The 17,060-nt window shown below is 42.0% G+C and overlaps 1 protein-coding gene and 1 pseudogene across 1 annotated transcript in view; one reads left to right on the plus strand and one right to left on the minus strand.

Moving 5' to 3' along the window:
- The window catches only part of AVEN (apoptosis and caspase activation inhibitor), a 169,525-nt gene that overhangs the window by 86,282 nt on the left and 66,183 nt on the right, over positions 1–17,060 (plus strand). The gene's annotated exons all lie outside the window — the stretch shown is intronic.
- Positions 13,533–14,076, minus strand: LOC123808023 (annotated as a pseudogene).

Here is a 17,060-nt window from a genome sequence, read left to right on the forward strand (position 1 = left end):
AAAAGTCCTGTTTAGTTAACACTAGGATACTTAGGAATCTATGTGTATCCTTGACGTGTTTTGTTTAGTTTTAGTCTTTAGCACCTTGTAGACAGGGTCATGCCAAACTTGGTGTCCTGTGTATATGTAGCTGTCTTTTTTTTTTTTTTAAATCCCCACCTGAGGATATGTTTATTGATTTGAAAGAGAGCGAGAGAGAGAGAGAGAGACAGACAGACAGACAGACAGACAGACAGACATCTATGTGAGAGATAACTATTGACTGGTTGCCTCCCATATATACCCTGGCCAGGGATCCATCCTGCAACCCAGGTATGTGCCCTGACTGGGAATCAAACCAAAAATTTTTTTTGTTCCTGGTGTATGGGATGATGTTCCAACCAACTGAGCTACCTGGCCAGTGCTGTAGCTGTCTTTTTATAGTGCCACATTAGGCACTAACATGGCTGATTGACAGATTTTTGTCTATATTGTTTTCCTCAGTTGGACAGTTTCATTTCACATCCAGTTCAACCGTCTCAGAAAATTATGTGAAATTGAGTTGTCATACAAAAACCAAACACATGTTTAATTTCTATTTTTTTCCATTTGTGCTGCTTTGGGAGCCATTTAAAAGAAAGTTAATACTGTTTCATCATTCATGCAATTTCATATCTTTTCAAAGATTTACTGTAATATTTTGCCATTGAGTGTATTGATGTCTGATGCAGAAAGAGAAGAAATACTGAAATTGCAGTAAAAGAGACTTAATTTCTCATTTCCCTCTAACCATCAAATATGACAAGAATCTATGTAGACCCGCAAAGCAGGATAAATTTGGGGGTTGTCTTCTAATAGTTGAGGGAGTAGGTTGCAAGGTATGCTGCTGTTTTCTCAGTGCTTTGCCTCTTCCAGCTCCCCCCGCCTGTTCCCCTGAAACCTAGAGTGTACATTTTTCTCTGTTGATGTGGAAAACTGAACTGACTTATTTTTCTAATTGAAGATACTCTTCATCCTCGTCCTCTAGTTTGTGAGCTGCTGTTACCTACATAGCCACCTTGGTATGGACTCTCATTTCTAAAACTAGGCCAGATAGAATTTGGTTCTAAAATCTGCCTTTTGTTACTATAGCTGCACAAACCCTGGGTTATCTAGAGATCTCACTAATGAAATTGAATGGACTTCTGAGCTCTAGAGCTGTGCTTACTTGGATGGAGATGGTGAATTGTATGTAGTAGGTATTTAGGAAATTAATGTTTGGCATTGGTCTTATCCAGCTTTACAGATGCAGTTGAGAGTGATTTCTCTGAAGAACAGAAGCATCCTCCTCAGTTAAGATAATTTTTGCTTTGAAGTCTGAAATTTTCCTTCTATGCTATCATAGTTTTTCCTAAACACTTGCTTCTTAACCATAAAGGATGAGATTGAAATGAAAGAAGAAGGGGTAATAATCTGTAGATCAAAGTCTGAGAGGAAGTAGGAGAGGATATGTAATATAAATAATTAAAGCCACCGGTCATTTTTGATTGGTTTGTATTTCCACTCTTTATGCTCCTGGAACCCTGAAGACCGATGTCACACCACAAACTGGAGTGATGTTGACAGGAACTCAGTAGCATCCTCCTTGACAAGTGTCCCCCCTTACGTTCCGTACAAGCTGGATGAATGCAGAGAGGGAGGGAGTTAGGAAACGTGCATAGTGGTTATAGGGTTGTTGAAGTTATGTAGCAAAATTGTGCTAACGGAGATGGATGCAGAGCTTCTGTTTGAGAATCTGTGTCTCACATAGGTTGGGAAGGAAATTTCTCTCATATATGTATGGAGCCATTTGGGCAAAATGTCTCCTGTCTTCAAGGAGACAGGAAGGGTATGGGTTTAAGATTAATGAGATGAGAGACTCCCCCATGGAGTAAAAGGGGTGTTAATGTGGGGGTTTGAAGACTTGTTTAGTCATTGATTTTTGGCTCAGGGAATAATGGCAATAAGTATTAAATTGATGAGGTCAAAGCAGTAATTGTTAAGAAACTGTTTTGGGGACACCCTGATGCACACGGAGCCCGGAGACCAAATCGTATGTGCATCCTTTCCACATGGAGGCTTCCGAAAGCTTTGCTGCTGGAACAGGACTGCCACATGGCTTCCCTAGTGTCTCCTGCTCCCCCTCACAAATTCACCCTGCTTTTAATGATGGTTTCCTGAACATACTGTGCTCTCTACCTTTTAGTGTTGTTTTATCTGATTTTTTTCTCTCCCTGATCCACTTTTCCCTTTTTTTAAAAAAACTCTCCCAGATTCTCATTTCAGTCCTGAAACCTCCCCTGGTGCCCCAGTGCAGTCAGTCAGTCCTTCCATTCTGTGTCCGCTCTCTACCTGGGACCCGGGACCCGGGACCACATGATGGTCGCGATGACTTGTTTGGGTGTCTGTCTCCCTTACAACTTTTGAGCTTGAGGGCAGGGGCTTTTCATTCAGGACCTAGTGGGACATTTGGTATGTAGTAGGACATCAACAAATGCTTACTGAAATGTGGTGAATTGTTATATTCAGACAGCTTCAGACACCATACTTTATTCTAGATGCATTCTGGGGTTCTTTAGCTCCTGCCGCAGTGTCTGAGTGCAGTGATAGCTTTTTCCCTCACATTTTTAGTACCTCTAGCTATTTATTGAAAGACACTAAAAGGTTACTTAAAAGTATTGTTACTCTCTTTATTGTTAGGCTTTGTGCATCTTTAAAATATTGATGTTCTTTAGAAATTTAAAATTTCCTTTTTAAATATACAAAATAAATTACTAGTTTAGTGATGCTTGATTCTTTATATCAGTTTGTACAGAAACTGAGACAGGTGACATAGGCAGTTAAGAGACATTATTTGATATTCTTATAAGTATAGTGGGTATTTTTAGAAATAGCACATAGACTCATGTTAATATCTGATGGTATATATATTCTTGATTATGCTTGCACATATAGTTTCAAAAGACTTCTTTTGTCATTCTCGAAAATGAAAACTCTTTAAAATGGTTGGAATTGTTGATGAATTTTCTGCCTAGTAGAAACTCATTATTGCTACATTTTCCATCCACACAGACATAACATAGCTATCGTTTTCATTCTAGATGACTGTTTCCAAGGGAGTCTAAGTGATTATATTTCGTGGTTAAATTACTTATTTAATTTAGTAGTCCCCAAGTGCATCTAGGTAGCATAGATGTTTCTGTTTTTCTTTTCTTTTCTATTTTTTTTTAAAGCTTCAGGAGATACTCTTTTTTTTTTTTTAAGATTTTTATTTATTTATTTTTAGAGAGGGAAGGGAGGGAGAAAGAGAGAGAGAAACATCAATGTGTGGTTGCTGGGGGTCATGGCCTGCAACCCAGGCATGTACCCTGACTGGGAATCGAACCTGCAACACTTTGGGTCGCAGCCCACACTCAATCCACTGAGCTACGCCAGCCAGGGCTGTTTCTGTTTTTCTTATCTTTTTCTTGTACCCTCTCATGAGGCTCTTCCCCATCTCCCATTCCATTAGTTGGGTTACAATGCTCAGTTTTCAGACACTTGGAGTCCCCCAGCTGTTTGGCTTTCCCTCCCTCACAGTGGGAGCAATCATTGTTTGTGTTTTGTCGGTATCAATCTCCAACTAACTCACAGGCATCTGGCCACCAGCATTTTCTTTAGTGGTTTCTTGGAGTTAGATGGGGAGAGGCTTGCAGGGTGGATCTTGGGTTTGTCACCTGTACCTCAATTTTCCTGCTTCCCGAGGAGCCTTCCACTTCACCCCCCAGCTCTGTCTCGAGTCCCAGAGTCCAGAGTTCTTTGAGTCCGTGGCTCTAACCTCATCTGCACATTGGAACAACCTGCAGAGATTTTGAAAGTACAACCAGCCATCCCCCCATACCAATCAAAATTCACACCAGAAACTCTGGGATAAGATTCATGTAACTTTTGGAAAGCTGTTCATGTGATTCCAGTGTACAGCTGGGCAGGGGAATCATTGCTTCCATGGACGTTTCTGTCATCTGGCCCCTTGCTCCATCTCAGGCTCCATCTCAGACCGCATTTGCCCCTGTACCTTCACCATGTCCCCTGCCCGCGGAGTATGCTCCCACCCCAAGGTCTTGTACCTACCCCCGTCTATCTGGAATGTTGTTTGTCTGAATACCTGCATGGCTCACTTCTTTCTTTCAGATTTCTGCTGTGTAGCAAGAACCACATCACACACCCTGTCCTTTTGCTCCATAAGTCACATCAGATCTGTCACATTTTTGCTTGCTTATTTCTTTTCACTAGAATGGAAGCTCTGGGGTGGGGGGCAAGGCCTTAGCTTTGTTTCCTCAGAGATTTGGGGCATCTAGATTGAGCCTGGCACATAGTTGCTTGCTTACAGTTGATTGAATTTCTCTGGAGTTTTTCAGCTGGCGTTGCCAGGAGGGTTGGTTATGTCATTGTGTCACGTTGGGCAGGAGCTCTGGGGGGTCTAACTGTTGTAAGGTTGTTTTCAGCCATCCATTTGCTTTGAGGCCATCCCTGCACCCACACATTCAGAGATGCCTGTGCCTCCCTTCTGGGCATCCCTTCTAAGGTTCACATGACTAGGGCTGCCAGGTCAACTACCTCACTTTTTTGGCTGCTGTTGTCTTTTCTCTTTGTTCTTCTGGATTAAGGCTTAAGAAATGTGATTAGTCCTGGCTGGGTGGCTCCGGTGGTTGGAGTATTGCCCCACACACCAAAGGTTGCAGGTTCAATTCCTGGTTGGAGTGCATGTAGGAAGCAACCAGTTGATGTTTTTCTCTCAGGTAAATGTTTCTCTCTCTTTCTCACACAAATCAATAAACATATCCTTCGGTGAGGATTAAAAAAAAGTCTAGCAGTTGCTTAAGGGAGAGTCCAGGAGGGAGTGGAGGTGACATTTGCATTCAGTCTGCTCTCTCTAACCCTAACTGTGCCAGGGTTATTAATTATTAATTTCTCTTCATTCACTTACAGATTAATTTCTTCCATGAATTTATTGATGATCAACTCTGTGCCAGGGACTATGACTAAAATATAAGTTCCTGCTCTCACTGAGGTTGTATCTTAGGGTTAGTAAGTGGTGAATCTGGATGAAAAGGATCAGGAATTTTTTTTTTACTATTCTTGCAACATTGCTGTAAGTTTGAAATGACTTCTGAACAAAGGTACTTAAGAACTGTGTCATGCAGGGACTAAATGGTAAAGAGCCTCCTATGGCATTTCAGACATCCCAATGGCTTTGTGAACCACAGAAGGTATTAGGCAGGGGAGTGCCAGGATAAGTTTTGGAATTTAGAAAGATTAATGACTCGAGTGTAAACGAGGATGGGTTTGAGGCATGTGTGACAAGAGGCAGGGAGGGCAGGTAGGAGGCTTTCGCAGTAATCCGGAAATGATGAGGGCCTGAGTCTCAGTGAGACGCTGAGGATGGACAAAAGCAGCTTTTCCCATAATGTCTGCTTTATTGGATTCCCTTGGAGGTAAAACTGTTTTTGTGGTAACACAACTCACCAACATCCCATTATTAAGGAGCATGAGCTTGTCCTTACAGATGAAGTGTCTGGTGGTAGCACCTGGAGGCGAAGTACTAGGATTTATGACAAAATCAACACTGCAGTTCACAGGAAGACCTTCTGGGAAGTAGCAGGGACCTTCACTGTTCAGGGGACAGCTCCGGGTGCTGTCATGACGAGCCATTGCCCAGAACCAAATTCAGTTGGTCTGCTAGATAAAACATTGGAATTTATATGAATACAGTTGTTTAAAGGTATCTCAGCCAAGTATTTCCTCTTATATTGGACTGCATATTTCTATATTATTGGACAGCCTTTGCTTGCTCTTGTTGCCATGGAGAATCTGTCTCTGCTTTGCTAGGCTGATGAGTGCCTTAAGGATTCTCTGTATGTCTGCTTTAGTGGAAGAGCCTTTCTGTCGGTTTTACTTCAAGTGTTTCTCTTTTAACAAAAGAACTTTTGGTTAATTTAATGTTTTAAAGTTTGTGTTCACTCCCGTCCCACATGTGGGTGTTGTTCGTTGTGCTTGCTGTTGTGAGAACTTTGTCTGGAGAAACCGTGGTTCACAGAAATCCCACTTCCTCACACAGCGTGGCAGGTAATTGAGGAGAACTGCAGACCTGGTCAATCCATTGCACAGGTAATAGGTCCCAGCACTGAGAAAGGTGCGATGGGTTTCTCTGATCTGCTCAGGGGCAGGGGCCATGGCCTAATTAATCTTTATGTTCCCTCGCAGTTACCGTAGTGTAGTGGCTCCATAACCATTAACCTGAGCAGAGGATGTGAGAGCAGGAGAACGTTGTGTCCTGTGAGCCGCCTTCAAGGCTGCCTGGGATTTTCAGGCATCTTCATTCCATCTGTGTTTGTATATGCTGAGTAAATACAGTGATATCAATTTTACTTCACGATTTGGAGCAAATACAGTGATTAAAAACATTTTTAAAAATTATGGTAAAAACACACAAAATTTACCATCTTAATCACTTCCCAGTTCAGTAGTGTTAAGTATAATCACATTGTTGGGAAACAGGTCTCTAGAACTTTTTCGTCTTGCAGGTCTGAGACTTTGTGCTCATTAAACAATACACCCCTATTCCCCTTCCTCCAGCCCCTGAAAACCGCCATTTTACTTTCTGTCTCTATGAATTTGACTACTTTAGGTACCTCATATAATTGGAATTATGTAGTATCTCTTTTTTTGCAGCTGGCTTATTTTACTTGGCATAATGTCCATCAGGTTCATCAATTTGTAGTATGTGATAAGATTTCCTTCCTTCTTTTTTTTTAATATGGTTTATTGATTACATTATTACAGTTGTCCCATTTTTCCCCTTTCACTCCCCTCTACCCTGCACACCTTCTCCCACCCACATTCCCCCCTTTAGTTCATGTCCATGTGTCATACTTATAAGTTCTTTAGCTTCTACATTTCCCATACTATTCTTGCCCTCCCCCTGTCTATTTTCTACCTACTATCTATGCTACTTATTCTCTGTACCTTTTCCTCCTCTCTCTTCCTCCCACTCCCCTGTTGCTAACCCTCCATGTGATCTCCATTTCTGTGGTTCTGTTCTTGTTCTAGTTGTTGACTTAGTTTGTGTTTGTTTTTGTTTTTGCTTTAGGTATGGTTGTTAATAATTGTGAGTTTGCTGTCCTTTTACTGTACATGTTTTTTATCTTCTTTTCCTTAGATAAGTCCCTTTAACATTTCATAAAATAAGGGCTTGGTGATGATGAACTCCTTTAACTTGACCTTACCTGAGAAGCACTTTATCTGCCCTTCCATTCTACATGAAAGCTTTGTTGGACAGAGCAATCTTGGATGTAGGTGCTTGCCTTTCATGACTTGGAATACTTCTTTCCAGCCCCTTCTTGCCTGTAAGGTCTCTTTTGAGAAATCAGCTGACAGTCTGATGGGAACTCCTTTGTAGGTAACTGTCTCCTTTTCTCTTGCTGCTTCTAAGATTCTCTCCTTCATTTTTACCTTGGCGAATGTAATTACAATGTGCCTTGGTGTGTTCCTCCTTGGGTCCAACTTCTTTGGGGCTCTCTGAGCTTCCTGGATTTCCTGGAAGTCTATTTCCTTTGCCAGATTGGGGAAGTTCTTCTTCATTATTTGTTCAAATAAGTTTTCAATTTGTTGCTCTTCCTCTTCTCCTTCTGGCACCCCTATAATTCAGATGTTGGACTGTTTAAAGATGTTCTGGAGGTTTCTAAGCCTCTCCTCATTTTTTTGAATTCTTATTTCTTCATTCTTTTCTATTTGGTTGTTACTTTCTTCCTTCTGGTCCACTCCATTGATTTGAGTCCCACTTTCCTTCCCATCACTATTACTTCCCTGTACATTTTCCTTCATTTCACTTAAGTGTAGCCTTCATTTGTTCATCTAATTAGTGATGAAAATCAGCCAATTCTGTGAGCATCCTGATCACCAGTGCTTTGAACTGTGCATCTGTTAGGTTGACTATCTCTTCATGGTTTAGCTGTATTTGCTCTGAGGCTTTGATCTGTTCTTTCATTTGGGCCTTTTTTTTTTTTGTCTTTGCCTGTTACGTAGTGAGGGGTGGAGCCTTAGATGTTCACCAGAGTGGGGCAACCCACGTCACTGGGTTGTGATGCAGAAGTGGGGCAGAGGTTGGAGAGGGAACAATGGCACTTGCTCCACTCTCTGTTGGACTTCAGTCCCTTCTGCTGCTTCCCTTGAACAAACTGGGCCCTTCTGGTGCTGATTTTGGTGTGGGTGGGTGTGTATATGTTCTAGGACCCTGTGGGTCTCTCCAACAAACTCTCCTGTGAGGCTGGGAGTCTCTTCTGGCACCTCAACCCCCACAGGTGTTTTCAGTTGGTGTTTTGAGGCTTTATTTCCCTGAGCTGGAACCCTGGGTTGCACGGTCTGTCTCGCTCCCCAGTTTCACCCGGTTTATCTGTGCCTGAATGTGGGATGGTCCGGTCTACCAGCCGCCTTGTGCGCCAAGCTCCTCCACAATCTGTCGCTTCACTGGGCCCGCCTGCTGCCACCCTGCGCCCGGGGTCCGCCAGCTGTTGCTTTGCCGTGAGTCGTCTCCACCCGGCCGCCTGACTCTGCCCCTCCTACTGGTCTGGATGGATATTTCTTCAACTCCTTGGTTGTTGGACTTTCATACAGTTCAATTTTCTGTCAGTACTGGTTGTTTTTTTGTTTCTAAATTTTTGTTGTTCTTATTTTAGTTTCGAGGAGGCACAGTGTGTCTACCTACGCTTCCAGCTTGGCTGGAAGTCCCAAGATTTCCTTCCTTCTTAAGGCTGAATAGGATTTCATTGCATATGTCACATTTCATTTATCCATTCATCTGTCAATAGACATTGGGGTTGCTTCCACTTCTTGGCTATTGTGAGTGGTGCTGCAGTGAACATGGGGGTGCTAATATCTTTTGGAGTTCTTGATTTCGGTTCTTTTGGATGTATACCCAGAAGTGTGATTCCTAGGTTCTACTGTAGTTCTATTTTTAGTTATTTGAGGAACCTCTATGCAATTTTCTGTGGTGGTCACAACATTTTACTATTCTACCAACAGAGCACAGGGTTCCAATTTTTCTGTGTCCTCCTCAACACAAAAATATTCCTATTTTTATGTTAAAACAAATGTAGACTATGGTATTGAATCTTATATTTCAAATGGATTTTAAAGGTTAAACAGAAGACTTCAAATAAATTTTGATTTTATGATAGATCCCCTAACAAAAGAAGTGCTTTGGTAGAAACATTTGAGCAGCCCTGAGTTATAAAAGAATCCTCACATAGTCTTGTTGAAAATTCACGCACACACACACGAGTAAAGAACATCGTCCTAAAGCAGCATGTCACAAAGTACAACTTCACCTTTAAACTCTTGGTCCTGGAGGCATTTAGTATGGAAGTGAGGACTCCCTGAAAGTGATGCATTTTGAACAGGAGCTTGGAGGACAGTGGTAAAGGGAACTGACAGCAGGAAGAAGAGGCACTAATGTAAAGAAAAATGTGATCTTGCAATTTTACAGTCATAGAATTTGACATTGAAAGCTAGTATTCAGTGCTTTTTCTTCTCTGCATTTAGTAATAGCTGTAACTTGATGTAGTAATTTTGAGTTTATTTAATGAGGACAAGTTCCGATTTTTTACTGTGATTTTTATCAAGATCTGACAGTGAGTCTTCAAGTGCAATAAAGATTTGTGTCACAGGATCCCTAAGGTAGGTTTAAAGCACCTTGAGAAGCACATTGTTTTAGCTAACGTATTAGGACCAAGTGTTTTTGATGGCGGTGATTTAGGGTAGGCTGTTCCTTTATCATCTTCTTCTTTGACATGACTAGAAGGAAGAAAGAACACTTACTATCAAGAGAGTAAAAGCTGAAAAACTGAAGTATTTAGATACCTAACAAAGTGTTCTACTTTTTGCAAGTATTGCCCCATTATGTGTGACTCTATAAGTCAATCTTAATTCAAGTGTTTATATTTCCAATATGAATGCTGTGTATAAGCCTCTTGTCCCATAAGTCTGTTTTTTTAAAAAAAATAATAGGTTTTTTTCTTTTATAGGGTATATCTTAAGACTTACCCATTTTCAGTTTTTAAATTTCCCTTCTTCTGCTGGTGGTTTAAATTATTCTCACTTTGGCTGTATTTTAATTACCTTTTGCTTAAAAGTTCTGTTTTGCTTTTTAATGTAAACTCTGCAGTTACCAAAACTAAAACTATGCAACCAGGCAGGAATGGGTACCAGTTCTGCCCTGACAGGGTGACAGTGATTTACATACTCAGACTGGAAACTGGAGATGGTTTCTATCACACCTGACCAGTCTTTGGTCGTTTTCAGATGCTTGTGTCAAGGGGAAAGCTCTGCTGTTGGTTTGTTTATCCTTGAACAATTGGACGTTGGGAAATTAATTTCACATTTAGAAATTGGTAAATGATTTTTGAGTAATATAGAGTGTCAGAAGCAAAAATCAAACAAAAAACAAATCAGTTTCAGTAAATAATTTTTGAGTCATATAGAATGTCTGAAGCAAAAATCAAAACAAACAACAAAAACCAAATCAGTTTCAGTTTTAGCAATGTGTGAATTAAATATCATCACATTACGTTTAAGCAAGCACTTCCCAAAATAGTTTCCTTGAAATACTAATGTTCTAGGGTGTTGATAGATACCCTGTGAAAAAAGGGTTTTGTAGTTACATCAAGAAACAATATAAATCAGGTTTCTGTACTCTCTAGGGCTTCTCAGATCCTTTAATGTTTTCATGGTCGTTGTGAATTGCTCAAGAATGAGGTCGCATGCCGAGTTTCTGAAATACGTGTGGCATTCTTTTTTTTTTTTTTTTTAGAGCATCTTGCAGGACTAATATTCTGTAGGACAAATTGTAGAAAGACAGATTAGGAATTGCTAGAGCCAGAGTTTTATTGTAGGTCAGAGGAAGGATGTATGGTCCAAATGAGGCTGAATCCCTATGGTCAGCCAAAGACATATGAATCCCGCAGATTGCATGGATATTCGGTCGTGTGTGCAGCCAGCCCCGCAGTTTCAGAGCTATGACTGAAGTCTGCTTTGGGGCACCGCACTGGGGACTGGCTGTCTGCCAATCAGTAACTCCTAACATTGTATTTAAGCTTCCAGAATGTAGGGAGTAACCGGAAGGTTGATTGATAAGAAGGGGAAATATTGATAAAAGGAAGCTTGTTTTTAAAGATTTTATTTATTTTTATAGAGAAGGGAAGGGAGGGAGAAAGAGAGGGAAGAAACATCTATATGTGAGAGAAACATCAGTGTGCAAGAGAAACATTGATTGGTTGCCTTTCATGTCCCCAGCTGGGGACCTGGCCTGCAACCCAGGCATGTGCCCTGACCTGGAATTGAACAGGTGACCTTTCGGTTCCTGGAATGATGCCCAATCTATGGAGCCACACAAATTAGGACAAAAAGGGAGTTATTTTGTTGAAATATTTGGTGTTACTTGATTTTAAAAAGAGGTAATCAGTTCCTTAGTGGTTTTTTAAATGTTGTTAAAAGGAAACCGAGGTGCCAATTTATACTACATTTAAGTCCAAATTATTATTTTCAGCTCATTGTAGCACATTTTCCCCATCTGTGGAAAGGGTGTATAGAGTCATAGAATTTTAGAGATTTCAGAACTTTTAACAATGATCCCATTGTACTTTTAAGGATGAAAAAGCTAAAGACTATGGATATTACATAATGCAATTCATAGCTAGTTTATGGCACAGTTTAGACTGGAATTCAGGCCTCCTATTTCCTAGTTTAAAATTCTTTCTGGTGCATTTTGCACCTTCCCAGTGTGACAGTGAACTACTCCCTTTTTCTCTGTATTGTTCCTTTAGAGTTTACCTCTGTAGGGAACTTGGTTTTTAGCATGTTGTATTCATGTGTACATGTTACTCCAAAAGTAACTATTGGTACTGATTTCCAGCTTCTGATCCTATCTCCTAAAATGGTAGCCTTTTACTCTGGCAATTCATGAATCATAATTGGTTATAAAATTTGATCAAATTCTGTTGACCACATTGTAAATTCAGTGATACCTTAGTAAGGAAGAGGGAGCGGGTGACAGGCTGGTGGGAGAGTGACTCGGCCATTAAAAGAAATCGGCATGACCGATGGTGTGGTTGGTAGGAAATGTGGTTTGTGGTTAGACATATAGAGCTACCTTATTTACTCTGAAAATATAATTTATACATTCTCAATTTGGAAAACTGAACAATGTGGCATGTTGCTTAATAAATTACTGCCAAGAGTTTCTGTATACATGTGTAGCAAGTAGTTCAGCTTTGTAGCAGTTCTTTGTGTATTCTAGAGATAGATGTTAATTTTTGTTACATGTGTGAAAATATTTTCTTCCAGGAAATGGCCCGTTTAAAGAAATGTTTTTTATTACCTTGCACAATTTAATAAATTAAAGCAATGGGTCATAGACCTGAAAGTAAGAGCTACTATAAAACTTGTATTAACCTTAAGAAAGAAGACACCTACTAAGAAGGGTTCCTGGTGGCTAACTGGGCTCAAATTTTTAAAAAGCAGAGTCTAGCAGCCATTTCTACACAGGGGCCTCTCATACAAACTGCACCTCCGGGAGAAGCCTGCATTGAACTGCCTGCCTGTGCTGTGTTTCTGCCATCTGAGCCAGTCCTTATAAAGGAGTTCCTGGAATCCTATTTAAGCTAATGGGACTGAGATATTCCATATCCAATCAGAGCTGTGAGCTCCAATCAACAGGAGTGGCTCTATTCTGATCAATCAGAACAGTGCCTCTGGGACCAAACTGTGAGGATTTAGAGTCCTCATTTGCCTGAGGACAGACCAATCAAGGACAAGGGATGGGAACTCCTGTTCATATAAGCCAGCTCCCCTTGGACTCCCCTTAGAGGGTGGGAGGGGGTGCACTTTCCCCTTCCACCAAAGACTTGAAACCTGTGTCTCCTTCCCTTAACCTGAAACACCAAGGGTGTCTTGCCAGAGCAGCGCAGAGCAAAGCAGAGCAGCACAGGAGCAAAGCAGAGCAGCACAGGAGCAAAGCAGACCCATGCAGTGCAAAACAGACTCATACAGAGCAGAGCAGAGCAGAGCAGACCAGACCAGACCAGACCATGGAGGAGCAGAGCAGAGTTGCCTAGTTGGAAAGGGGCCAGGCCCAGGGCTGCCTGGTCCTGGGGCTGCCTCACAGCCCTGCTGTTTCACGATCAAGGTGTTCCATAGCTGTGCTGTTTTCACAACCATACTGTATCACAATTGAGCTGTTTTGCACTGAATGAAGTTTCTTTCTTAACTGCACCCCAAATTGGGGATTCCTGTTGGTGTTGAGTTGGCACCAAGAACCATCAGTTGACACTTGTAAACAAAAACAGGAGAAAATTTTTTCCCTTGAAAAAGCTTTGTTTCCACTTGGTCCAGTGCCCAGGAGAGGGTTCTAGGGTGGGATTTCAGGGTGAGGCTCATGCAAAAGCCAGGTAGCAGGGAAATGCAGAGAGGCCCCTCAGAAGCCTTTGGGCTCCAAAGGCTTCCTAGTCATGCTCGAGGGTGAGCCTTTTGAAGAGATGGTCGTCCATCTCAGCCTGGGGGCTGCCCAGCCTGCGAATGTTAGTCAGGTAGTCGCCTATCTTCTTGAGGGGTTTCATCTCCTCATCCAGGAAATGGTTCTCCAGGAAGTCACAGAGGTGAGGGTCTGTGTGGGTAGAAGCCAGAGCATACATGTCCAAAAGGGCCTGGTTCAGGTTCTTCTCCAAGGCCAAGGCTGCTTCCATGGCATCCTGGGTTTTACCCCACTCATCTTGGGAAGGCTTCATCACGTCCTGGAGAAGAATGTGGCCCTATAATTAATGGGCCACTGCTCTGGTTTTGCAGCTTTAAGAGACACTCAGAGCCCTCACGCTTCTCCTCAGCTGACTCTCTGGAGAAGGGGCCCATGCCCTGTAGAGCTGCATCTTCACGGTAGAAATAGAAGCCCAGCGAGGGGTAGGTGTAGGAGGCCTGCAGATACAGGTTGGCCAGGTGGTTGACTGCAGCCTCCACCTCGGTGGGATAATTCTGATGAATTTGGGAGCTCATGGTTGTTCGGCAATGAAGAATTAAGGTAAAAAAAAACAAAACAAAACCGGTGCTGGCTGGTCTCTGTGACTGAGGAAGGCTGAGGTGGTTTAGAAGGTGGTGACTAGAAAAGAGGTTGGAGGGTAGCTAGAAAGAAGGGGTATCCCTATGTCTGTTCTGTAAAAAACCTGTTGAAGCCAGAGACAGATCCCAGGACTGCTGAGGGCACTCTACAATAAGTATATATTTGATGTTTGTCCCCATTTCTGGCAAAATGCTCTTGGAATTTCTTAAGTGATAAGAACGATAAAGGTGTCTTTTGTTGAATTAATAAAGCGACTTTTGGATGGTACCTAAGGATGGGGTCTGGTTGCCAGGAGAATCAACCAAGTGATTAGAGGGCTGGAACTTTCAGTCTCACCCCCTGGATTTCTAGATTGGGGAGAGAGGTAGAGGTTGAATCAATTGCCAGTGGCCAGTGACTCAATCAGTCATACCTGTATAATGAAGCCTCAATAAAACCCCAAGAGGACAGGGCTCAAAGAGCTTCTGGGTTTGTGAACATGTTCATTCAAGGAGAGTGGCAGGCTCTGAGAACACAAAAGCTTTGAGCCCTTTCCCATACAGTCCTCTACATATCTCTTACATGTGGCTGTTCCTGTTACAGCCTCTGTAATAAACTGGAAACCTAGTGAGTAAGCTGGTTTCCTGAGCTCTGTGAGCTTCTCTAGCAAATCAGTGAAACCCAAGGAGGGGTTGTGGGAACCTCTGATTTATAGTCAGTTGGACAGAAGCACGTGGACTTTCGATTGGCGTCTGAAGTGGAGGACAGCCTTGTGGTGCTGAGCCCTTAACCCAGGCGTGTCAAACTCATCTTTACCAGGGGCCACATCAGCCTTGTGGTTGCCTTCAAAGGGCTGAATGTCATTTCAACTCCTTAACAGTTAAGGAGTAGTTACACTTAGAAAGTCCTAAAATTATTTTGGCCCTTTGAAGGCAACCTCAAGGCTGATGTGGCCTCCGGTGAAATTGAGTTTGACACCCCTGCCTTAACCTGTGGAACTTGGTGCTGTCTCTGATAGTGTCAGAAGGGGAGTCGAATTATATGACACCGGCTGGTGCCTGAGAATTGCTTGGTGTTGTGGAAGAAACCCCATGCATTGGAATCGGTGTCAGAATAAGGTTGTGACCTTTGTGATTCTGGAGCTGCCAGGCTGTGAGAAGGAACACGATTCTTCCAGGTTTCCCTTCATCTCAAGCACTGCCTAGTCAGGTTATGTCCTGTAAAGGGAATGTGTGAGGCAGTGGATTTCAAATTTGTGAACAGGATCGAAGTAAGACATGCAGTTTGTATTGATGTCCCTTCCCCACACATGCCAGATATAAAAGATTCACGAAATAAATCTTACATTGACTATATACAATGTCTTTGATATATTCTATTATTTAATTTGATTTTGAAAATGCTGATACCCATACAGTTGGTTTTACAAACCACTGATGTGTTAAGATCTGCAATTAAAAAATAATTCTGGCTTAAGGAGACCTTTATCATTTTCCTTCATAATTGTATTTATTCCTAATACAGTTTAACTTCGTCATAGAAGTAATGCTTCAAAAATGTACACATGGTAATGTCAGTGTGTATATAGTTGTCCTGGGCACTGTGTTTGTCTTGTGTGTACACACATTTAACCTGCAAGATCATGTTACCGAACTGAAGGGGTCCATCTGCTGGCGCAAATCAAAGCCCAGTCCAGTGCCAGCAGCAGTTTGCATCAAAGACAGCAGAGGTTTATTTGAGGAAATGGCACCAGCCTGGAGTCACAGGTGAGGTGTGCTTTGGGATCTGGCTCCCTGGTGTTTTCTAGGGGAGGAGTTACACAGGGGAAAAATCATTGATCATGGTGACTGAGGAAGGCAGGGTTGTGGTCTCTACTGATGGGTGGGAGCCAGGGTAGGGGATAGTTGGCCGTTGCATGGGGTCCTGATGTCAGCCCTAGTGTTTCTCTGTTCGGTTTCGCAAGGGTGTGGTTGGTAGGGTCGTTCTGTTTTTCTGGGTCTGGGGCTGAAACACAGCGGAGGCCTAGATGTTATCTTTAGGTTGACTGAAACTCTCTTTCTGTGGTCAACAGACACGAGGCTTTGTTCCTAGGACTGTTCAATGCTAACCGAACCTTATCGTCCTGTGGGCATAATGACTGAGGGAGTGGAGGTGCAGGGAAGGAGGGGAGCAGGTGAGTCGTGGTGCTGAACAAGGCTAGTTTGAGTCACAAGGGAAGAAAGGATAAAAGGTCCTATTAAAAAATGAAGTTTCTGTGTGGTTACGGTCACTGTATGACCTTCACCGTGAGTATCTACTGGTGGGAATGGAGGCTTCAGACTATTTTGTTGATTTCTGAAATAGTAGTTACAAATTTGCCAAGTTGGGCTATAAGTTATTAAATAGTGCATATCACAGTAAGTCCTAAAGCTTCTTGTTTTTATTCTTCAGATTTCTGCTCATTTGCATCAGTAGATGTAGCTTGTTTGTAACATCTGATGCTATTCTTAGTGATCTGCATCTTGACTTGGTAAGATGTACCTATTAATGAACTCGATGATATTCTAACTTGTACATGATGGGAGTCTGTTCAGACTAACTGTACAAGAGGCTGGGCGGTACTTCCACTGAGATTTATTTCCCTGGAGATTAATGCCATAAAGTCTCAGAATTAGTTCTATCCTTGTCAGTGTGAAGACTCTGGATGTTTTATTCTTTCTGTGATCTCTGTCTCTTTCTTCTTTTGGGGGATTATTTGGACTATGATGAGCTATCTGTTGCAAATTAGCTATATTTCTGGCTATGAGAAAGATCTTTCTACCAATTGGCTTTTGTATTCTGCCTAATACATGAATTCTAATGACCAAGCTCTTCATTAAGAGAAGATGAAAACAAAAGATGAAATAAAGTATTTAAAATTAAATACTGGGTTTTGTTGTAGCAGGTTTATTTTAATGAATTT

The sequence above is a fragment of the Phyllostomus hastatus genome, unplaced genomic scaffold (assembly GCF_019186645.2).
Source record: "Phyllostomus hastatus isolate PE091 unplaced genomic scaffold, TTU_PhHast_1.1 phas_scaffold_501, whole genome shotgun sequence".
NCBI lineage: Eukaryota > Metazoa > Chordata > Mammalia > Chiroptera > Phyllostomidae > Phyllostomus > Phyllostomus hastatus.